The sequence below is a fragment of the Camelus bactrianus genome, chromosome 7 (genome assembly GCF_048773025.1).
Source record: "Camelus bactrianus isolate YW-2024 breed Bactrian camel chromosome 7, ASM4877302v1, whole genome shotgun sequence".
Classification (NCBI taxonomy): domain Eukaryota; kingdom Metazoa; phylum Chordata; class Mammalia; order Artiodactyla; family Camelidae; genus Camelus; species Camelus bactrianus.
The window spans coordinates 14,607,215-14,631,352 of NC_133545.1; the positions used below are offsets into that span (position 1 = coordinate 14,607,215).

Below are 24,138 nucleotides of genomic sequence, written 5' to 3' on the forward strand. Positions count from 1 at the left end.
CAGTCTGAGCTACTTAGAATAAATATAATTTTAAAGGCATGACACCTTGCCCTAGATGTTCTTCTCAAGAAAATTTACATGAGTTATGAGATGACTGTCCTTCAGTGAAACTGTAGACATGGAGGGAGAGAGGGCAAATCCTCTAACGTCAGCTGTGGAACTTGGGTGAAACTGTGCATGAGTCTGAGATTAGAAGCGCCGAGGGAGGGCTTTCCCGGGCACAGCCTCCCTTTAGCAGGTGCTCTAATTCTCCCCACCTCTTTTCTTCCCAGCTCCTCCCTCACCCCTCCAGTGGCTTCAGCTCCTTTCCTGGCAGCATTAACACTGGAAGCCCACATCTTTTACCTCTTGCAATTACTCACCGTTACCACCAGCTCCACTCCACTCACACCATGCAGCCCTTGAAGGCAGGGGCTCTCTTATTCATCTCCAGAACTCTGGAATATCTAGAATAAGACCGTTGAAATGCCCAATTAATGTCCGGTGAAAGAGTGAAAAAGTAAGTAAATGACTCTGAATACCATTCTCTCTGCTCCTCGTGCTCCAGTGACCTTGACTGTCTTCTCTACTCAGTCCCCTTAAACATCACCTGGCACCAGTTTCTTGTTTAAACCCAAGCACCCCAGGCTCAAACCTGAACCTCGAGAAGAAGCCTCTCCTCTCATTTCTTTACCTCCTTTATTGCAAACGTCATACAAGCCTCCCAGTTCTCTGGAGTGTCTTCCTGGTCAGATTTCACCTTGTTCATTTTCAGACCTCCAGCCTTGCATGTTCTCTGACTCACGACTGCCTTTGTAATGGAGAGAGGAACCTTTCCTCCTCTTTAACAAACTGTTATTCAGAGCCATGAGACTGAGCACTTGGAACATGATTTTCATCAGAACTTCAATGTGGCTATACGGCCTTTGCTTTTCAGAACTAATAACATTTATTTTTTCAGCATATTTTCATAACAATTCTACTTAGGTAGGCTGAGTAGGATTTTTTTTAATTGATAAGGACACAAATTTAAAGAGGTTAAGATGACCCCACTGAATGCTACGCAGGAATTAAAACAGAGATCTTAAATTTCTTAGTTTGGGTATTTTTTTCTCCTCTATAATATAATGCCATCTCTTCCTTGGCTGATTAATTTTATTTTTCAGTTGCCTTTCTCATCAAACTTAAACTCCATGTATGTACAGTGAGTGGCCAAACCCCAGGGTAGTGGTTTCCCATGTTCAGTTTTGATCAGAATAACTAGAGTCATGTCTTAGCATCCAGATGCTTGGGGCCCATCTCCAGAGATTCTGATTTGAGACGTGGAATCAAGGAACCTGGACACGTGACAGGCCACCTGGATGCAGGTGACGTATTAGAAGCATTAGCTCTAACACTCCAATATTTGAGCTCTGAGGTGAAAGAAATCAAGGTATAAACCACAGCCACACTTCTCAGTAGCTGTGTGACCATTAGCAAATATCATGGTCTTTCTTGCTTCAGTTTCCTTATCCCTAAACTGAGGGCACTTACTTCCCAGGATTGACATGAGTATTAATCTAGAAAGCAAGTGTGAAGGACTGAACCCAGAATCTGATTGCCAGGGGGTGTCTGACGAGGACAGTAACAATGCAGCACCCCATGACAGTCTACCCGCGGTCTCCCTCCCCCACTACTTTCGTTTCTCGTGCTCCGCTCTGTTCTCTATCAAAGAGACAAGCAGAAACCTAGGAAACACCTCTGCTTCTTGAAGTGAGTCTCCCCTCTAGGCTCTCAGATAGTGCTCTCTAAACCAGATCCCAAACCGCTCCTGAAAAGAAACACACAGAGCATGTGATCATGCTCAAGGCTCCGGGAATTTGACAAGTAAGCTCCCCCAAAGCAGCCTGCTGACCTTGGCCTTTCCTGTGGTGTCTAGGAGAGCACTTTGCATCCAAGGGCACTTTGCATCCAGTCCAAGGTAGGACTTGCCTCATTGCTGATGCTGGTGATGCCCATAGCCGTGTCCTCCCTGGTCCTGCGGCCACCACGAAGCTGTCAGCTTAGAGGAATGGGTCCAGGTTTGGAATCAGGAGCCTGAGTTTATCTCATTGCAGCTCTGCCTTATGCCGAGTCTGTCACTGTATCTCCTGAAACCCCAGGTTGTCCAGCTGTGAGACGGCGATGATGGTGATGATGATGGTGGTGGTGATGATACACACCTTGCCTACCTCACGGGTTGGTGCTAAAGGTACATTGTGACAATACAGTGTTTATAAACTGTAAACTGTTACACTAAACATGAGCTACTATTAATAAAATCAGGGGGGCCAGTTCTGCCTGTCTCTTTCCCCAATTCTGCGGCTTGTCACCGTCATTTTCTCAGCACACCTAGAGGTTGCCTAAGATGCCGGAAGGTAAGTTTGACCAGATGAAATGAGTAGGAGGAAAGATGTGTGACAGGTGCGAAGAAAAGGAAATCTAAGTCAGACTGAAAAAAAGTGACTGGACAATTTAAAAAAAGGCTGAAGTGGTAATGAATTGTTTCATTAAATATTATGTTATTATGCTTCCTAAGAGTTATAAAGGATACATACCAAAAACTTCAGTCGGTTACTCTCAGTAAATTTAGGTTTTTATGACTAATTAGCAACACTTTATACTGAACCTATGCTTCTCTCACCTCATTGTGCCTATCAGTCACCTAGAGGTCTTGCAAAATGTAGATTCTGATTCAGTAGGTCTCTGGCTGACTCTCAGAGTCTGCCTTTCTAATAGGCTCCTTGGTGAGCAGCTGCTGGCCTGGGGACCTCACTTTGAGTGGCCAGCCACTAGTGTTTAGTTTGATAAACTTGGGAGAATAGGAGAGGAATGAGAACTCTCTAATCCTGACATCCGTAGCTTAATACAAACAGTGAGGGTCACTGGCAGTAACACTCCTTGCCGCATGCAAAAGCTGACCACATGTCCAAATCATATCTACAATGTTTTATTATCTATGGAAGAAATTTGCAGTCACCATCTGAATTGCTGTTGACTTGACTGAAGCCCGTTAAGAACACAAGGCCCTTGTCAGGTGTGTACTCAGGCCTCTTTACCAGCACTTCTGCTGGGGCCTTTCCCTGAGAGGGTGTGAATGAGCCAGACGCTGCCTTTGTAACTTGCCTTAAAAGCTAGTAAGAAGTGTTTAGGAAACTTCATTCTTACTAGGAGGATGTAACATAGTATGTTTTCTTCATGCTAGAGTACTCTCTTCTTTCTTTTTTCCCCCCTCCGGTTTTTTTGTTTTCTTTTTTGGGGGAGGCAGGTAATTAGGTTTATTTATTTATTTATTTAAATGGAGGTACTGGGGATTGAACGCAGGACCTCGTGCATGCTAAGCATGCGCTCTGCCACTGAGCTATACTCTCCCCCTCTAGCCATACCCTCTTTACTTTAAGATTTGAACACCTGTTTCTCCCTTGGACTGTCCCCTTACATACTGTAAGGGAAGCAGAGCAGGGACCATCCGTCCATGTGACTTCCTGGGAGACACTGGGCTGCCCAGGGAAGGAGCCAAGGATTTTGCCTTGCAGCCCAGATTTAATCAACAAGGAACATATCTTGGTAACAATCTCAGATAACAGAGAAAGCCTTCACTCAGGATAAAACAAATGGTGACCATGTAAAACTTTAAACTAATGTTTTCATTATGGCCTTCCTCACTTGCTAATAATAATATGGCCTTTCCTAAACTTGGCCATGGGACTATGGCTCCCAATAGCAAAGAATTGTCTCTAAGGCTTTAACATATAGTGGCCTTCCTTTCTGAGCATTCGAACACCAGAAGCCTTCCACTGGGCATCTGCCAGCTAGCCAGATGGGGTGTCCGTCCCTGTTAAGCCAGAAGTTGAATCTTTGGCTTAAAAAATACCATGCAGCTTTGAAGAATCTTAGGCAAGTGTTAATTTAGTTCTTCAAAAAACTATTTTGTACAAAAAAATGCTGCCTTATGTGTACAATGTATTTCTTTAGATGTGACCCAAGGCAATCAATGAGGAAGTCTGAAGCTGCTATAGGAAAGAAAGCAGGGAGTTTATGAGGTTATTTTAACTTATGTAGGTGCTTACATTTTGAAACAATAAAATAAAGCCTTTCTTCGCATCCTTTTTTCTTGTTTACAATATATATTTAACTATTAAATTCAATGTCTTTGGCCAAAAGCAGAATCTTAAATATAGCTCAATGCAGTTGAAACTTGTGAAAGGATTAATTAATTTTGTGAAAAATAGTAAAAAGAGTTTTTTCATTATTATTTTTGTTATTAGGAAAACACAAATATATACCTGAAGAAACACATTATTTCTTCTCATTCTAGAAAAATGTGTCTATGGTACCAGATATACAAACTTCTAAAATTATAAAGAAGGAAAAAACTGGGCAGTCCTGGATACAGGGTGGTGAGCTGGACAGTCTGGACCAGCTCTCCTGGAAAGCTGCACACGCTCTACCCCGCTGTTACCGTCCATGTCTTCCCCACTCTTGCTGGGGGATCATGAAAGGAGATCAAGGAGGAGACTGAGAGGCTCCCAGTCAAGGGCTGGAGCACAGCAGGGTCCCTGCAGGCCCAGGGCTTAGCTGCACACACACACTGCTTAGCTTCCTGGATTCATTTTCTACCCTGACTTCCATTTACCAGCTCTAACGTGCAGCATTGAGTACCTTGCTGAAATCGGGAGAAAAGTTTAAGCTTGGGCATTTCTGTTCACAGTTGTTTAATTTTATTTTGAAGAACAAATATTATTTCCTTGTCTTCTTCCCATCTCAGATTGACTCCTTCATTATCTGACTTCCAAGTTCATATCAAGGTGTAGCCACATTTTTTATCATCTATTAGAACCTAGGCAACAATTGGAAGTAAGTATAGAACAGAGGAAGGTGTGATTATTCTTCTTAAGGTGGTAATGTTTCTTTGTTGAGGAATATCAGCCTAAATATTAGGGGCTGTTTTCCTCAAAAGGGAATAGATTTCATAACTCATCTAGTGTGATGTGGGATTGCTTATCATTATTCTTCATGGAATTTAAGCAAAATCACACATTGTCTCTTGAGAGTGTTCAAATATTTGTATCTACTATGTGTCATAATGCTGCGATGAGATTAGAGTGTCCTTTAGACCCGCAGGGAGGACAGGAACCTCTGAAGAGGAAGAGGTGAGAAATGTGACAGTTGAGTGCAGATCAATTAGTAAGGCTTTAAGGCGCAAGTAACAAAATTCTCCCCTTGGGTGGAAATGGAGAAACTATGGGACTGTGGCTTATTGGATAAATCTGACTCTTACTGAGGATAAGGGGATACCCAATGAGGAGTGCTATGTGCAACTAAGGGACTTTTAAAATACATCCAAGAAAAGATAAAACATGGAAGTTCACTGGTGTTTCCTAAAGCAAATCTGCAGATCTTAGAATAACAGATTCCTCAAGATAGCATCTTTCTGATATTACTTCCACTTGTCAGTCAGTCTCCATCTGAAGACACTTCAATTGTTAAACCATCTTGGGTTGTCGGCCTTTTGTATTTAAAGGGAGCCACTGTATTAATTCTGAGATTCAGTGGCTCTGTATCCTCTCACGGAACCTCGTGGTTCTGTTCCATACTGCTAGGCAACTGTTTCTAGTTCTTATTTCACTTTACCACTGCCCCAATAGCAACTGGCACAGAGTAGGTGCTCAATTCATGTCGACTGTTGCACAGAATGAGGATAACCTTCCACCTAGTTTCTATTCCCTTTCCTCTCTCTCCTGCTCTCCCTCCACCAACCCTGGCAAGATTTAATATTAACTGGCTGCCCTAACCGAAAATTGTGGCTTGAGTGATCGTTTTCCTTTGGCACCTCCAGCTTTTCTTTTCTGCTCCGTCTTTCATACTCAGGAATGTTCCGATTTCCAGTGTGCAGACACCCAGGGTCCCAGCTCCTGCTGTTGTGTGAAGACGTCTTGTATCCAGGCTTCATGCTGACCACTGGCGTCCCTGGTTTCCCTTGACATGCTCTGGGGACACATGGCAGTAAGTCAAAGTTCAGGACCTATCAGTGGTCCTGAGGCTCTGTGCCTAGGAACTGCCAGGGCCACGGGGGAGCCTTCATCCCCTATCACCACCAGCTACTTCCAGAAGCTGAAGACCCTGCTTTCTTTTCTTATTATTTCCTCTCCTTTTTCCTTTCTGGGCACAATTCACCAACATTACTGACAACAACAAGTAGTTACAAGTACTTTTTATATGATGTGTGCAGTGCTAGGACTTTAACAGTCGGCGCCGGGTTAAGCGCTCCCAGCAACCCCATGGGGCAAAGACTATTTCATTTCTTAGTTAAAAGATGAGAGAACTGAGTCTCAGAATGGTTAAGTAACTTGCTCATGATCACAAGCTAGTAAGAGGGAGAACTGAGGTTGTAGCCCAAACCTATTTAACCACAAAGCTCTTAAACATCATGCTCTTCTCCCTCCAGCCCCTGTTCTGTGACCAGGGCCCAGGGAGTATCTGAAGATTCTGTGCTTCTATGTTCCCTCCCTTCAACCGTGTCCAGGAATGTGCTCTCATGCTCTGTATTTTATTTCTTCCTCACTATGATCAGGAAGATACACTCTCTAGGACAAAGAATCCTGTTGTCAGACCAGACCTCTTTGATTGCATATTATTGTGTATTGTTTTATTCTCTATTGTTTTCTCAAGCACCATCAGTTTGCCTGGCCTGATGGTTTGATGGCTTGTACTAAGGAAAGGGGATGGGGGCAGGGAGTGTGGGCAGGAGGGTGTCTGGGTGATGCTCTGTCTGTTTCTCCAGCCTGCTATCACCTGACTAAATTGTTTGTTGGATTGCTGTGTTCCAGCCCTGGGGGAGGCCACAATGCCGTGTTTGTTTGTGTATGAGAGCCTCTGGCTTTGATTAGCAGCTAGCTCCAGCGCAGCTGAACATACAATAGGGACCAAAGGAGGGGAAAAAAATCCTGCTACAGTTTCCCATTGGAAAGCATTCACTGTCAAGCTTGGACATCCAACAGTGGGGCACAGACGGACAGAGGCTGGGAAAGGTTAGGTGATGGGTTCTCCGTGCCCTGCAGCCGGTTGTGCGATGAAGTCGCTCCTTTACGGGAAGTGTTGCGCCTCTGTCCCTCTAGATGTCTTTCACGATTAAGGTTAATCGTGAGACTGGTATTGATGTGGTCTGATGAGGGGTAAAGCCCGGAAGGCTGAAAAGCATGAAGGAGCCCCATGATTTCAAGGGCAAGGGTCAAAACAGTGAAAGGGATGCACCTATCTTAAGGGGCTAGTCACACAATTTGAAAAAAGTCCTGGCTTCTGCTGTATGGAAGAGGCAAAAATAACTATGACTATAATTCTATCAATGAAAGAAGAAAAGTAGGAAGTTTTTATTAAATCTTATATCTAGAATAAGCACCCTTGTCTGCTGGTAGCTGAGTGATAAGACGTCTGCCTGAAGTAAAGACTCCCCATACATCCTTAGAGGAGTGCTTAAATTATCAGGGATTTTTTTCATCAATGGAATATTGTCTGAGACACTGTGCATGTTACAAAAAGACACCATCCATCGTGCTAACTTGTGTTCTCATAAGGGGGACAAAGCAGACCTATAGTTAGAAAACTGTAAGAGAGTGGTTCAAACAAGTTGGAAGAAGTTGGAGGAAGAAGGTGTTCTGATTCAGAGGGAGAAGGAAGGCTGCATAAATGGGGTGAGGTTTTCAAAGACAGAGTGGTAATGTCTATGGCAGGAATGCAGCTGGGAAGCATTCCAGGTGAGGGATGGAGAAAGAGGAAGACCACAGAGATGATAAAAAGCAAGGTACTAGGGGTCAGAAGCAGATGGGCCTGATTTGTGCAGTCAGTGGGTGGCCAAGGAGTGAAAGTTTAGATTAGAAAAAAGTGTTGGGTAATCATAGCAAGACCTTTAAAGTGCCAGCTGACCTGTTTGGATTCTCTGCTGTTGGAGAGTAAGGCATCAGGGAAGGTTCTCCACAAGCAAGGAAGAAAAAACGAAAAACTTTGGTAGAGTATAAGATTGTTTTTTAGAGAAGTAACCAGATTAGAGGTGGAGAGAATCCGTTAGGTTTTAAAAAGTAATCCTCTGTGTACCACCCCTCCCCCAAGCCCTTGATCTGTTCAAATTCTGGAAATCCTGTTCACGCTCCAGTGCTTTGCTTAAATGCCATCTCCTCCATGAAAATTGTCTTTATGTCTCTAGTTAAAAATGAATACTTCTTCTTACTCTGTTTCACAACTTTCTATGATTTTTCTTTTATAGTTACTTTATTCATTGATTCACTCATTCAAAAATATGCAATGAACACAATCTACTGGGGTCTATGTTAAGTACTGGAAGTACAGAGATGAATAAGACATGGTCTCTGACTTCAAATCTCACAGTCTAGTTGGAGGGCAGGCACATAAACAGCGAATCAGTGCAATGATCTAGATAGGCATTTTGAAAGCCTGTAGGAGAGACGCCTAATTCAGTTGGGAGTGGATTCAGGGCAGGCTTCCAGGAGGAAGTGTCTCCTGGCTTGTGTTTAAAGACTGAAGAAGATAAGGGAGAAAATGAGAGTTCTAGGTAGAGACAAAGGTGTGAATCCTGACTTCATTCTTGTCATATAGCAGTTACATTAAATGACTGTCTCCTTCCTACTTAACTGCAGAGCCCTTAGCCCGATACTCTGCATGATACCAACTGTCTGAAAGAAGGAATGAATGGATGGATGGATTTCTGATGCCTTGACATGAGTAGGTACTTAGGAGAGGTAGGTACTTAGAAGGAATCCTTTCTGGAGACACTATGAAGGAAAATAAAAGCTATCTGACATTAGGATGGAAGTTTAGATGTTAGGATGGAAGGTGGGGACATGTGGGATGAATGAAAAATGAGATGTTGATCAGTTTGAAAGAATTCCAGTGCCACTGAGAGAAGAGATCTAGGGAAGGAGCTGATGTGGGGGAAGAGGTGGGTGTTCTGGGCCTGAAGGAATTGTGGAGAGACAGGGGCATCCTCAGAACAGAGCAGGAGCTGGACCCAGGCTTCTCAGGTCTGTGAACTTAGGGTGCCCTCATTGTCTGGGAGGCCATTTCATTAGAAGGAGCCTCAGGCATTAGATTAAGGGTGGGTGGTGACCAGGTGCCCACCTAAACTCAGCTTCCCAGGCTCAATCCTATACCTTCCTCCCCAGGAGATCTTGCAACATATTTTTGCTAGAAAGAGGTTAGCCTGTGTTAACAGTGTTATTTTCTGGGGAATGTATTTTATTACTTTGCTCCTTAGTTTATGGTTTCCTTGGATGCAGCAGCTTTCAAGAAAATTCTGTAATCAGGCCTTGGCATTTCACATACACATGGAATGGTCTGAAGCCACGTCTTCCAAAAGAGATCAGTTGGCCTGTGAGTTGGCTTCTGTGATTTGAGTAACTGCATTTTCCATGTGCACTGATCATGAGACTGAGCTGCCCAGCTTCCCCTGAAACTGCTGATTTTGCTTTGCTCGAAGGAATGGGTGTAGAGAGTCACTACTTCTGTGGTCAGTAAAAAAAAAAAAGCAGTTACTCATGAAACCCAACACCAGAATGACTGTGAAAGCCAGATGAAGGCTCAACAAATATTGATTAAAATATGTGGAGAAAAACAAGTGCTGGGCCCTTAAAGGCAAAAGGTGTCTTACTTTCTTGGTTGCAGGAGCTCCTGTCCTGGGAGGGGGTTTGTGACACAGCAGCTTCTTTTCTGCCTGCTGTCAGCACCTCCTTCTCCGCACGCCCTGCGGGAGAAGGCAGAGCCTCTCTCCCTCTCTGGTATTTTCCTTCTCAGGCTCCAGGATCCTCCTTCACAGTGAGGGCAGAGTCGAGGTTCATGCATCATTTTCATTTTACTTCCTTAAAAATTATTCTTTCAGCTTGGCTAAAAGAAAAGAAAGCTCAGGAAGTCAAAATTGACTGGTTTCCAATCCCCAATTCATTTGAGAGTCAGAAGAGGCAGGAGATGTCCTAGGTATGGAGATTAGACAAGATGTTTTCGAAGAAAGCCACTGAGCCTAGGATATATTATATTTTTTATTGTTCCAGATTGGGATTTAGTCTGTAAGTCCTGTTTCAGGTAATTTGGGGCCTGTGAGAGTGAACTCTTGTATTTTACGTAGGTTTTACCTCTTCTGGTTCCTTTGACCAGTAAGTAATCTTCTGCCAGGATGAGCCTATTATGGTACAACTAAGAATCTTTTATCTGCAGATTCTTCACTTGATATTAAGAAAAAATCATACCCTGTTTCAGCTTCTCTATAATGAGGCTAACAACTAACATCCATGTAATATTTTACTGTTTGCAAATTGCTTTCATATATCTTATCTCATTTTATCCTCAGACCAATTGTATGAGATCAGTGTTAATAACTTTACGCCTTATAGAGATGAGGGAAAAGGCGGCTTCGAGAATGGAGAAGACTTGACCAAGCTTTTGCCAAGAAGGTGCCTCTTTCTTCTGTATAGATTCTGTGCCTTAAAATACTGGCTTACACAATCCTAGAGCGCTTTCCTAGAAAACAGTTCACCTGCACTTGAATCTCATGGAGTTACAATGTAGAAGTGCCCCATTAGGAATGTTCATTTTTAACCAGGCCATTTCATGTGCCACAAAGTTTGAGAAACTCTTTCCCCGTGTATGTGTGTTTTGTGTGTGTGTGTGTGTGTGTGTGTGTGTGTGTGTGTGACAGTTCCACCTTCTAGCTATTGAGAATAAGGTCTATTATGAAGCTAGCTGTCTTCCAGAAGTCATTGGAAATAGATTCTGGGTTTTAGACTAGATTCTAAGACTGGTTAACTTTGTATTTGAATTAAATAATTTGAATCTTGCAGACTCTCACTTCCTTAATTGTAAAACAAGAGGCCTCAAATAAAAGATCTCTAAGCTGTTCATAAGCCCTTTGATTCAGTGTCTGTGCTCTTGCCAGATTTTGGTCTCCTGTTCCTTTCCTCCCTCCCCATGAAACACCCTTCTGATTGTGTGTAAGTCGGTGGTTCTGAAAATGTGCTTCCTGATCTGCAGCATTGGTTTCACCTGGGAACTCATTAGAAAAGCAAATTCTCAGGTACCGCCCCAAACCTACTAAACCAGAAACTCTGAGAGTGCGGTCAGCAATCTGTGTTTTAATAACCCGTCTAAGTGAACCTAACATATAATGAAGTTTGAAATCACCGATTTATACATTTCTGATCCTGGCTAATTAACACAAATATATAATTGTACAATTACAACATTTTGTTTTCTGTGACCTGTGCAATTACCAAAATTCTATAGCTGTCTATTTCTCAGGGAAGGGCATTAAGGAAAGTATAATCTCTCCATTTTTAATACATGACTTCTGAGGGTAAAAACCCAATTTTGCATGTTTCTAAAGTAGCTTCTCTCAGACATAAAGGTAGTTAGGGGTCATATGAAAGTTTGGAAGAGAAATGAAATTTTCGATTACAGGCTGGTTTTGTTTGCATGATTCCAACATGCATGAACTTTGGTTACTACAGTTTAGTTAATTAACACCAGTTCCCCAACAACATGGTTCAAATTTTAGTATATACACTGTAAGTAATGGCATCAAATACAAATTTCACTGCTAGCCCTTCAGTCCACAAATCACTACATAAATAACAGATTTGCTTTATAATCAGTGACCAGTCACATCACTTCTTTCATGCTTTGTCCATCATTAGTCACTCTGCATCTGTTACTCCTTTTATGCACAGACAAGGGGGCATGGAGTATTGTTGCCTCCTTGTCTCCCGGTATAAACCCAATGGTATTTTTCAAAAACAGACAATTTAAAGAAGCAATTACCCAACATGAACATTCAGGCAAGAAATGAGAAGTGACTTAACACTGGAAGAGAAATTCAAATGAAAATATAACTGGAGTTAGAGAAGAAACAACTGTAGGTGAGAACGTTGACGCTGCTGCCAGTTGAGAGGCCCTGCACGTGTAGCCAAAGAGCCTGGGTGAAGGCAAGCTTCTTGATATAAATCAGAGACAAAACAAAGAGGATGAAGATGTCTGAAAGGAACTAATGCTGGCAAAAATCTCACTTTAATGGAAGTCTCAAATATATTTTAAGATATTGAAAGCCTGAAGAATAGAATGTTGGAGGCTAATCCAGACCTAGAAAGGCATTTGACAACTGGCCAAGGCACAGAAGAGATGCTCACTCTGTATTGTAATTTACACAGTCAGAAAAAGAAAGCAAGCTGTTCAAAGTCCTCTTGATAAGTATTTTACCAAAAATCAAAACATTTTACATCTCAATATTTCTCAGGTAGTAAATTACTGTATGCTAAATAACTATTAGCTTTGCTGTATTTTTCATTTCCCTAACCATTGAGTTTTTAATGATTTGGCAAAAAATTTTAAAGTTCAAGGAACAATCAAGATTTCCCCCAGGGATTATTAAGGTTGCTTTCCATGGTTTCAGTTTGCATGGTCATTTTTATGGTCCCACACTTCTGTGCAAAGCAGTGACTGCCTGTATATATATGTCACTCCTGAGAAGTAACTATATGAGATTTTGTTTTGTATTTTTAAAATAGAGTATAGATGAAAGCATCCATCCATTTATTCACTCATCAGTATTTATAGGACGCCCACCATTGTTCTTCTAGCCTATACTATTCTGCAACACAAGGGGGGAAATGTAACAGTTTCCCACTTTCATTTTTGATAAATGAAGAACCAAACAAGCAGACACAGTTTCAGTTAGTGGCAAGTTGTGGTGAGAATAAAAGAGGGCAATTAGATGGAGAATGACTGTGTGTGCAGGAGGAAAGGAGGGACAGTTTAGGAAGGAGGGTATTAGGACAGGCTGTTGAGTTCCCACCAAGTTTTCCGTCCCTGGGCAGGGATACAATCAAGTATTAAATCTTACATTAAATAAATTCAATGACTAAGTCCAAACTCCTTATTCTGTATTTTGTAGCAAAATATATTTATGAAAATTAAACATGCTGTTTTACTTATCCTCATTATGTATGGCCTGTTTTAAGTAAAACAAAAACACTAATAATAAATTTATGAATAGAACCTTAACTCAAGACTCTGACAACTTTTTTCTTTTATGACTTAAGCATTAAACAATATTTTATTTTTACTGGTTACATATATTTAAATCTGGGATCATATGTTTGAATTCCAGAGGCTGTGGCTATGTGTCAGCTGAGAGATGGATATTAAATCATGTTTGGGCAAGGTGAGGAAACCATATGCTGACATTCATTAAAAAAAGAAAAAGCCACTCAAGCTTTAGGGAATATCTAGCAAAAATAATATTCTAATGGAGAAATTATAAATCTACATGTAAAATATATTTTATCATGTATCATCTAAGAACTTGGCATTAATGATAAACACTATTAATGACAAGGGAAATATTGACATTATTGCCATATGAACTTTGTAGTTAGGACACGGGCATAAACAAAGACATTGGGTTACCTTTTTAGGTGATGAAATATGAAATTATCTATATATATGTAATGTATAAATAGAGGTGAAATACATATGGGTATGTATTGATAGATAGGTAGGCAGAGAAGGGAGAGAGAGAATAGTTTAAAAATTATTTTACTTACTTAGTCTTATGAGGGGGAGATAATTAGGTTTATTCATTTACTTGTGTTTGGAGGAGGTATGGGGGATTGAACCCAGCACCCTGTGCATGCTAAGCTTGTGCTCTACCACTTGAGCTATACCCTCCCCCCTAAAAAATATTTCAAAGCTAAACAAATTCAAACCATATTTGGTTTAAAGGATTTTCTTCTTGCAAAGCAAACATTTCTCTGATTCCTAGCCAAGCTGTGAGCAGGTAGAAGGCTGCCCCAAAGCCAGTCTGATGAGTGGTGTTAACCTAAGAGTTTGGAGGGGGAGAGAGTGGTGAATGTGGAGCTCCTTCGCTTGTTGAGCTGTGTGCGTGTTAAAATTCAGCACCACCTGGAGCATGAAAACAATATTGGCAATAGCAAAAGAGGCCTACCAGCTGTCGGGTTGCTTCTTTAACTGTCCGTTAGCTTGGATGCTCTGAATGGGACACCTGTGGACACAAAGTGCATTGCCAAATACTCACTACAGAGCCACAGCGCATACAGTTCACCGCAAAGCTTGCTTTGAGTTTGTAGAAAATAAAACCAGAAGTTATAACACAGAGGGTTCTTCCAGACTCAGCTTGCTCTGCAAGATGAATAACCATTGCATCCAGACCTCCGAAGAGGAATGACAGAGTCTCCTGTGGGCAGGTTGACAATGAGCTCCGGGACCAGAAGGACCCGAGAGCGGGTCTGTCTAAGGCTGCTGCTGTTAGGGATGCAATGCAACTGACAAGCTCACGTTAAGGGAAAACAGAAATCAAGGGCAAACGGAGAATGCAGGCTTGGGGGAAAAACCCACAACGTTATAAAAGTGTTCTTACCTTCTCTGTTCAGTGTCCGCCCTCCGGTTTCCTTCTGCGGAAACCCTGATTCCTGTCCTAGCTCTCTCTCTCCTACCTAAACACCTCCCAGACGTTTTCCCCTTTCCTTATCTCTCCCCACCATAGCTTTAAGCTTGAGATGGAATGACAGTGTTTGTAATCCTTATGATAAATCTGTATTTATTAATACAAAGGCAGGCATTAAACTCTAAGGGGAAAACAGCAGAACAGAATAGTTAGAAAATGTAGTTCACTTTTTAAATTTGGCACTAAAATGTTCTGCTTTAAAGAAAGATTTTATACCTCACAGGTGGCTTTTATTTTTTCAATTAGGTAAGTGAGGAGCCCGTGTGAGCAAGGGGGAGGGGCCATGTGGGAGCGTGTGGGTGAAAAATGGTGAAAGATGAGTAGGAAAAGACAGAATAAGACGATTTTATTCCCCCTGGAATAAAATAATAGTAATTAATAATAGTAGTAATAATAAAATTAAGGACACTCAAGGGTTGTCACTTAAATATGAGCACGTATATCTGTATCTTTCAAGCACATATTGAGCGTACATATCGTGTGCAGTGGAATTTCAGAGCTGGCAAGAGGGAGGATTTGTTTTCTGTCTTTTAGAATATCCTGGGAACTTGTACATGTGGGTTCTCAGTTAGTGGAATATGTATCCAGGGGGTGTATCAAGGAGGGCCAGTAGTATTGAATATGGGCTGAAAAGTGACCCAGGCTATCTTAATATTCCTTCTGACCTTTCGATGTCACTTAAATCCTACTCTAAACGTAGAAAAATACACACAGTCCTAGCGAAACTGTGAGAGCCTGGAGAGCAGGCAGCAGGCACTGGCCAAGTTAGCTAGGTAACCCAGGCCTCGCGCCCAGCCTCTGGGTCCTGACGTCTTGGCACTTCGTCCTTCTCCTCATCTGTGCAGGTTGGATTACCCTTTGTGGATGCCGAGTCTGAGATCTCAGTCAGATCCTGATAAAATGGAAAACAAACCCTACAGGGGAGAATCCTGAGTCTTCCATTTGAATGACTGCAGAGGAGACTGAACAGCCAAAAAAAGAACCATAAGCCCTGGGAGGAGGACTGCTGTCTTGGAGAAGTGACAGAGATGTCTGCTTTCAGTCCCTTGGAGTGCCTTGGCTCAATGTCAAGTTTTAAGGAGATATTCAAAAAATAACTTGCAGGTTATGGGTATTCAAGTCATACCTTCTTTGGAGACTTAAGCTTCCTGAAAACAAATGCAAGGGAGAAAAAAACTAACCTTTGCAATAACTAACATTTTTTGAGCCACGAATTCTGACAAATCCTTTACGTATATGACTTCAATTAATCCTTACAGTAATTCTCTAATGGATAGAAACTAATGAATCCCATTTTACAGATAAGAAAACTGAGGCGGAGAGTTTTTAAGTAAATTGCAAAAGGTCTTTGGAGTAATAGGTGAGATCTGAAAGCAGGTGTGTGTGTAACTCCAGAACTCAAGTTGTTAGCAGCTGTGCACTATCAGTAGAAATACTCAGCTTAGGTATTAGTGGGGTGGACTGATAGAGAAATAGGTAGGTAGATAAATAGATGGATCAGAAAGATTCTCCGTTTAGGAAGGTAAAAAGGGAGAGATAACTGACCCTAGTCACTAAAATGCCAGAGAACAAACAAAGAAACTTGGGTGCTGGTTAGAGGAAGTTAAATCTATGTATTGAGTGCTATGCTTACTGCTTTTAATTACCTTATTTCACTTGAAGTGTTATCCCATTTTGCAAATAAGGAAACCGAAGTCTTAGGAAGGTTAAGTCGATTTCTGAAAGTCTTCAGCCAGTGATTAGCAGAGGCTGGATTTGAACTCCCGTTGTCTGACTCCAAAATCCACGCAGTTTATAACCTCACGGTGACTGAAAGCAAACTCCTTGAAAGACAAAGGACGGGCAGTGATCCACTGAGAAATGCTGATGGGCATTGTTCATTCACTTACTCATTCATTCATAGCGCATACATGTATGTATCAGGTCTCTGAAATGGGACACAGAGTTAAATGAAACTTAGAGCCTACCATTTGGTGTCTTAAAATTATATATAGTGAGCTCCAAGTTTATAAAAGTTAATATTTAATGTGGAGCCACACGTGATAAAATGCTATGTGAAAGAATTCCTTTCTATTCTTTGAAGTCTCTGAAATTCCTATCAGGGCCAGTGTGGGGATGATGAGGTGCTGAAATTCTTGGTCCATTTCAAAGCTTCATCTCTAAAGGGCTCTCTGCCAGTAGACTGCTTCTTGTAAAGAAAGGTCCAAGTCCATTTCATCCAGGAAATCTTTTTTAAAGCTTCTAGCTGAGGTGACCATCTCCTCCTTGAGCTCCAAGTGTCCTTACTCATGTTAGCCCTTATTCATGTGTCCTGTGTCAGTCTCTGTCGATGCATATTTTTCCTGCAAAGACAGGAAGAGATTATGCCTATTTTTTTTTTTAAATACAGCACAATATCCTGCAAGCCCTCTTGCTCACATACTGCATGCTCTACAGGTAATTATTTACTGTATTTAACTAAGATCTTCTCCCCGTAAGGCCCCATAAACTCCACAGACAAAAAGAAAAGATGGACATGGTTATCCCTTACTGCATTTGTTGTTGTGGGCCTGGAACACTTTGAAGTTTCTAGGATGGGTTAAAAAGGAAGTCAGTGAAATTTCAAAGCCTACAGGGCTTCCCAAAGTTGAGACTTCTGTGTGTGTGGTCAGGAGTTTGGGGCACAGGGGTTGCCATTTGGGAGGCCTCTGGGATTCCTCTCACACTCTTTACCCACATTCTCACACCCCCTGCTCAGTTAGAGGTGAAGCTGGAGGGATTGGACATTTATAAAATTCTTGATATTCAAACTTAACTCTCCATAACCACATGGGAAGAAACCTAAAAATCACATTCTGATTCCTGAGCTGAGGATTCAGAGGACGGAATGACAAAGGCACTTCAGGTCCAGGGGCCGGGACCAGGAGGAGTGGACCCGGAGCTGCATCCGCATTCCCAGCCCGCTGCTCTCTCCCGGGCCTCTTTTCATCAAGCCTGACATCCCAAGTGATGGATTCGCTAACACAGCCTCAGAAAAGCTCTAGGTGACTGATGTGATTTCTGATTAAGATTGCTATGCATGTGTGGAAATAAGAAAGAGACAGGGGGGGAGACAGAGAGAGAGACCACCAACCTGAGAGGAACCTCATGTCCAACAGAGAGGCGAGCTTGGTGACAGACAAAGCAGTTAATTGTGAGCAGTTCCACCCAGGGGCCTGGGAAACTCGAGCACAGAGGGGCGGCTGTGACCCATTTGGCACAGGCAGTGCTGGCCTTGCATATTTCAACATCCTCCCTGGTCAAACACCTGGGTTACCTCATGAGTGCAGCCCTGTTCTTAGAGATTTATGATGTTTACCAAAGCTGGCAGCTGGCTAATTTGTAGGAAAGGTAATGCTCTGGGAACCCATTCTGTGACCCAATACCCCCCTGGAGGGCTTTAGTTCCCCTGCTTACTGTTCTTGCTGAATGGCCAGCTAGTTTCTACAGCGAATAAAGTGCTTTCCACTCTCCTATGGCCCTCTTGATCCTTTGGTATCTGCCATGGGCCATTTTTGAAATCAGCCCCCTCCTGTTTGAAAGGCATGAGGCCTCTCTTATTAGTGTGAGGTGACCTGGGCCTGTCCTTATAAAGTTTGCTTCCATTGCATCACTTGACATATGTAATCATGGAAAATGCCTCACTCTGAATTTCTCAGGAAACTTACTTGTTTGTCCTCCCAAGGGATTTTCTTATGTTACTTGAGTTTACTCGCTATGGAGGAGGAAAAGTCCGCAAGATGGAAATTCCAGGGGTAGAAGTGAAAGCAGAGGGTAATCACCTTGCTCTCAGGGAACTCAGCAAGTGAGCGGGGAGCGGGGACTTGAGCCCAGGCAGTCTGAGCCCAGAGCCTTGACGATTTCCATTTCTACCACGTCTCCGCGTGACGTGATGCTGCTGCCGGGAAGCATGCACTTTAAGAACGAGGTACTTTAGACATGAAGAGAGAATCTCAGCATCAGTTACCTTTTCAGTAAGAAGGATCTTGAGAGATTATCCTGTTGGGAGGTTTACTGACTGTATTCAGAGCCTTAGGGTTCTGAAGAGGTACCTCAGATGGAGGCAGTAGGCAAGGAGTGGTCCCCAGTTTTGGTACAAGATATAAGCAGCTTATTTTCATCTGTTTTATATATTAGAGTTTTATACATGGCTTTAGTTGATAGGAGGTTTTTGCTACTTAAAACGAAAGTGGCACGACCAATCTAGTCCAATATTTTCTTTTTAATATGTAAATGCAGAAATAAGAGACAGAGACTCACCTCAGATCACAGCACAGCATAACTAGGTTTTCCAAGTACGTGACCTCTCACACTGTACAATTTAGCGGCACATTTGTAACGGGCTCTTGTCTCTCAGCTGCAAACTCCCCCTTCTACACTTTACCCTGTGCTGCTGGAGTTGGGACTCTGCAGAACACATGTCTGTGTTGCTCATTGGCTCCAGGTTCAGCTGTCAATTATGGGTGCAAGAAGGAGATTTGGAGTAACAGAGGTTTAAGTGCCTGGGCTTTATCTCAGTCCAACTGGATGTCTCTTTTCAAAATTAAAAAAAAAATTTTTTTTTTGGCAGGGGGAAGGTAATTATGTTTATTTATTTATTTATTTGGTTTTTCAATGGAGGCACTGGGGATTGAACCCAGGACCTTGTGCATGCTAAGCATGCACTCTACCACTCAAGCTATACCTCCCCCCTCTTTTCCGAATTTCTGGATTTCTACTTTCTAAGCAGTGTCCTGACTTGCACATTAGAGAGCTAGTGAAGCTGTGACGTCAGCATAGTCTGTAATTCTGTAATGCACACAATTAAATATTGTTTGGTTTTCAGTGATGTTGGCCCAGAGGTTACAAGAGATAAGAGATTCTTTTAGGGCTGCCACATAACTTCTCTTCTGTGATTTGTGATAAGAATTTAGACTTGAGTTTGTCATTTCTTTCTGTAATCACTTGGAGTACTCAGAAGAATCCAGCCCACACCACAGTCCTCACGGTTATCATTGCCGCCATAGTGGTTGAGGACATCAGCCATCTGTGCTCTCAAGGCACTTTCTTCAGTGGGCACTTTATCACAATCAACCACAGGTGTTCATTTGATTAACTGTGGTGCCATTGCATTGCAAGATTATTAGCATCCTATTTCTCATTGGCACGGAGCCCATCACTGGGTTCAAACCCAAGGACACAGCCAAACCAACTCCTGAATGCCAGCTATGAGACTCTGACACCTGATATACCTGCTGTCAATTTCTGTACCAAGCAGACCAGCCACGTGATAAACCACACAGGTTATTTTAACAGAGAGAATGAATATAAATATTAGTTAACTATATATAAGGTTATCAACTAGACAATTGAAAATAAAACACTAAGGAATCATGAAGCATCACAAAGCAGCTTACAGAAGGATGGGTTTGGACCTAAGAGAACATAAAAACAGGCATAGGGTATACTGTGCTTCTGAATATATAACTTTCCTTGACTTCTAAGCCTATCAAATCTCCTGAGACTGAGTCTGCATTCTTTTTTTTTTGGCAGGGAGGTAATTAGGTTTGTTTGTTTATTTATTTATTTATTTATTTATTTATTTACTGGCAGTACTGGGAATTGAACCAGGGACCTTGTGCATGCTAAGCACATGCTCTGCCACCGAGCTATACCCTCCACCGCAAGCCTGTATTCTTATAGCACTTTTTACTTATTCTGCAATGCCAGCTTTGCATTGTGCTATTAATATCTCTATACATGTGTGTCTTCCATTAACAGTGGATTCCTCAATGGTGACTCTCATCTCTGCTAGATGCCCTAAAACATGGAACAAAGTAGGTCAATAAATATAGAAAACAATAATGAGTCATGATATGCCAAACTTGCGTTAGTTAACAGAGTACTCAGTGTAGACTCTGTTCTAGAGAAAGGGCCTGTCTTGGGATTCTATCTTTAGGTTGTCACATGGCCTTCTGGAAATGTTGGCTCTGTTGCAAAGCTTTATGCTGTCCTTCAGTGACTCCAAAATAGATACTTTCTTCTACCTTCCTAATGTGATTTCTTAGCTCCTGCTCATTACCCAGCAGCTAGAGAGGCTGAATAAATCTACATCTATGCCAGTCCAGGAAGACTGTGTGTGATGAACATCCAGTGCTGAGAAGAGGTTATGTTCCGAGAAGATATGAGTTTTTGTTGGGTTCCTAAGTAGATTAAATGAAGCTTCTCAAGCCAACAGAGAAGATATCTGTTGTAAAATGATTTCAAATCATTTTAGAGATAGAGGCAAGTTTCATACTTGCCTTATAAATTTTCAGAATAGTTACTCCTGTGTGAATTTAAATTAAAAAAATCTTATAATTATTTCATACTTTGACAGTTGTAGAAGGGTTGGTCGAAAGCAGAATTTGATAAGGGAAAGAGTGACTTTTTGTCAATTTTTTTTTTGAGTTGCAGACAACAAAATCCCACCTGGCTAGTTTAAGCAGTGAGAGATTGATTGAAGGATAGAGCTGGTTCTCACCATTATTGAGAGAGCTGAAGAAACAGATTCTAGGTTGAACTTCTGGGAATGACTCTTCAAAACACACTGCAGAACTGGGTGACTATAGGAGTCACCGCCTTTGCCACAATCAAAAAATTGAGATTCAGGAAGCTGCTACCATGGCTGTCCCATCATTTCTGTCACAAACAGGAAGGAAGGGGATCAGGACTCCTGGCTAAACCACAAGGAAAGTACCAGAGCTACTGTCTCCAGAGCAAGTTGCCCTGCCACCATCCTCACCCACAAACCAGATACCACACCCCTAACATTGGCCCCCCCATGACTGAATTCCCAAAGTCTCTTATAGGGCATCTGACTGGCTGTTCCCTAAACCACCTGCAAAACAGCTCCAAGAGAGACTGGGAAATAGAATTTTCTTTAAAAATAATTTGTTCTATTTTGTTACTTTCTGCTTTTTGCTTTCCATTTTCTGCTTCTTGGAAGGGGTTGGGGTGGATGTTGAATAAGCCAATACCTGAAATAGATCTGGAGAGAGAGAAGTCAGATGACTCTCAAAGAAGTCTGTCTGGAGACCTGTGTGGGGAGTGAGGGCCATCAGGAGGACTCCTGACTTCAGCAAGATGGCTAAGGGATGGGCAACCAAAAGGGAGGGGAAAAAAAAGAGAGTGTTACTAAAATACCTGCAGAAAAACACCTAAAAGCATTTTGTAACAATATCATACTATAAATAAGACATACCATAGTATGAAGTTATTTTAGAGTTTTTATTATGTTTAATCTTTGATCTTTCATTTGATTCTCACAATAGTCTTGTGAGGTAGGTAAAAAGAAGTGAATTAGTTTTACTTTCTACTAATTCCTTCACTCCATACACGTTTGTTTTATACTGTTAGAGTACAACTCTATTTAAAATTCAATATTTTAAAACTTTTATTAAAAGTAAATAGAATTTTCTAGCACTCTCTCTTCACTTTACTTTTTTTGTCTGTCCTTGGACTTGATGTTAAAAATTTCCCCTGTGTTAACAGCTTCTATTTTCCATTAAATATGAGAGAGGGATGGGGGAGTAATTAAAAAAATAAATAACAACAATCTTTCAAAAGGTAGGTATTTAAACTGAATTCAGAAGTTGAAATAAAGAGTGTGGCTCAAAAACTGTAGAGATTGCGGCATCAGACAAAGAAAGCAAATGGGGAGAACAAACCACCCAGACAAGGCATCAAACCAGGCAAAGTTTATCTTTGAGCATCTTCTATTTCTCATTTTAGTAGGCATTCCACTGTCTGGTCCCCTGGTCGCTCACCCTGCTTGCTTTCATTGGTAGTAAAGCAAATAAAACTGTCCTAAGAAATGTACACTGCAGAGATTCCTTGAAGAGAAGTGGACGGATTCATTTGGCTGCCTCCTTGCTGCTCACCCTAATTTATATTCATTTTTCACTGGACAGTGATTACAACTGTATCACTGTAAAATTGGCTTTGAGAACTACTGGCACCCAAAATAGACAATAATTAATAGCCTGTCCTTCAAACTAGAAAACATCACACTTCTCCCATATGGGCAATGGCTGGTCATTTTTATAGATTTCTTAGAGCTTCAGAATTGCCACCTGTATCTTAAAATCAGATCTGCCTACCTTTGTATGACATGGCTAATGGATGGTATAAACCAATTTCGTCAGGGATCCCAACCACCCAGTTCATGGAGAAACTGTATCTGGCTCTCCCTCTTTACTCTGCATTAGGGTCCATTTCAGTGTCTATCTTGGTTCCCACCCTCTTACTTTCTCTATCAGCTCCAACTTCATAGGGTCATTTGAATTTATAGAATAAATCATCCTCTCAAGTCTAGAGGTAACAATGCCTGTTTGAGCCTGATAGGTGGCAAATTATCAGTCTCGGACAATTCAGGCTTATCCAGTAAGTTCAGAGTTAGCCAGTTGTTTCAAACCTTCTTGCTCTTCCCTGATCTTTACAATCCCTAGAATAGTGTCTGAGTTCCACAGAACTTAGGGAATGAACTGGAGAGAGACGGCGAGATGGAGTTTGGGTCAGGAGCATCTTATCCTTGGTCATTCTGTTTCCTGTGAAGATTTTAATCCTCTCCTATCTTAGGCTATAGACTATGATCATGACCAGATCACTCCAGTGAAGTGCCAATTGTGATACCTTTAATAAAAAGTTGCCTTACCAAGCTCTGAACCCCAAACTCACCAGCAGTTTGCCATAACCTACCATGAAAAGGAAAGGCAGATGGCTAATCCTTCTAGTGGTTTCAATAGGTTTTGGTCAGTTGATTTGAGAATCTAATCACCACTAGTTGGATGTACAAATATATATCAGTAGGCATGTATTTTCATGAAGTGATGATGTGAAATAGAAGAATTCATTCTGCACTGATTTTTTTTTTCCTACTGGTAAGTCCAATTTCCTCATATCCCTTCTTCCTTTGAGTAGCTAGACAAAACCACAATGCAACCCTCAAGAGAGAGTGTTTATTGCAGATCACAGGAAAAAAGAGCCAAATTTATGACTTCTGGGTAGTAATCAATTTGGGGGCCTCCAAAGCCTCGGGGGTACTCAGGGCATAAAAGTTATAACAATAAACAATGAATTGGTTCAGTAAGAGATACTTCTTCCTCCCCCTGGACTAACGATTTTACAGGCTGTAAGAGAAGCAAGTTAGAGGAAGCAGGATTGCTAAGACCTAAGTGTGTCCCTCAGTAAGGACCGTGTAACTCTTCCCTTTGGGGAAAAGAGGACAGAAAATATAATCCCATGAGTTTACAGGTTCCAGGAACAGATGAAGCTGTTTCTCTCTTGTGAAGAACACAGCACATCTTACAATATCCTTTTATTTCAACCCCTGGCACTTTACAAGGAACAAAATAGGAGTAGAAGTGATTGCGGTGGGGGTGGGGTATCAAAGAAACATTCTGGCTCTGCCCTTCAGCAGTGACTTTGGGTAAATTACTCAGCACCCCTTTCTATTGGGCCGTGTTGTTGGTATGATCAGATGGGATAGTGTTAAATCACATTGTGAACTCTAATCTCAGAATTATAAGCTAATTACACACAGAAAACACCAAACTGGATGGCCCACATTAAATATATATATA

General features: G+C 41.7%; 1 protein-coding gene and 1 long non-coding RNA gene across 6 annotated transcripts in view; one reads left to right on the forward strand and one right to left on the reverse strand.

Moving 5' to 3' along the window:
- Positions 1–24,138, forward strand: part of PTN (pleiotrophin) — an 85,659-nt gene that overhangs the window by 5,642 nt on the left and 55,879 nt on the right. The window lies entirely within an intron of this gene.
- The window catches only part of LOC141578127 (uncharacterized), a 45,464-nt gene continuing 34,718 nt past the window's right edge, over positions 13,393–24,138 (reverse strand). For all 4 annotated transcript variants that reach the window (XR_012508069.1, XR_012508068.1, XR_012508067.1 and 1 more), the window contains 2 exons: positions 21,535–21,644; positions 13,393–21,196 (listed from right to left, as the gene is read on the reverse strand). This is a non-coding gene — a long non-coding RNA (uncharacterized LOC141578127). The remainder of the gene's footprint in view (positions 21,197–21,534; positions 21,645–24,138) is intronic.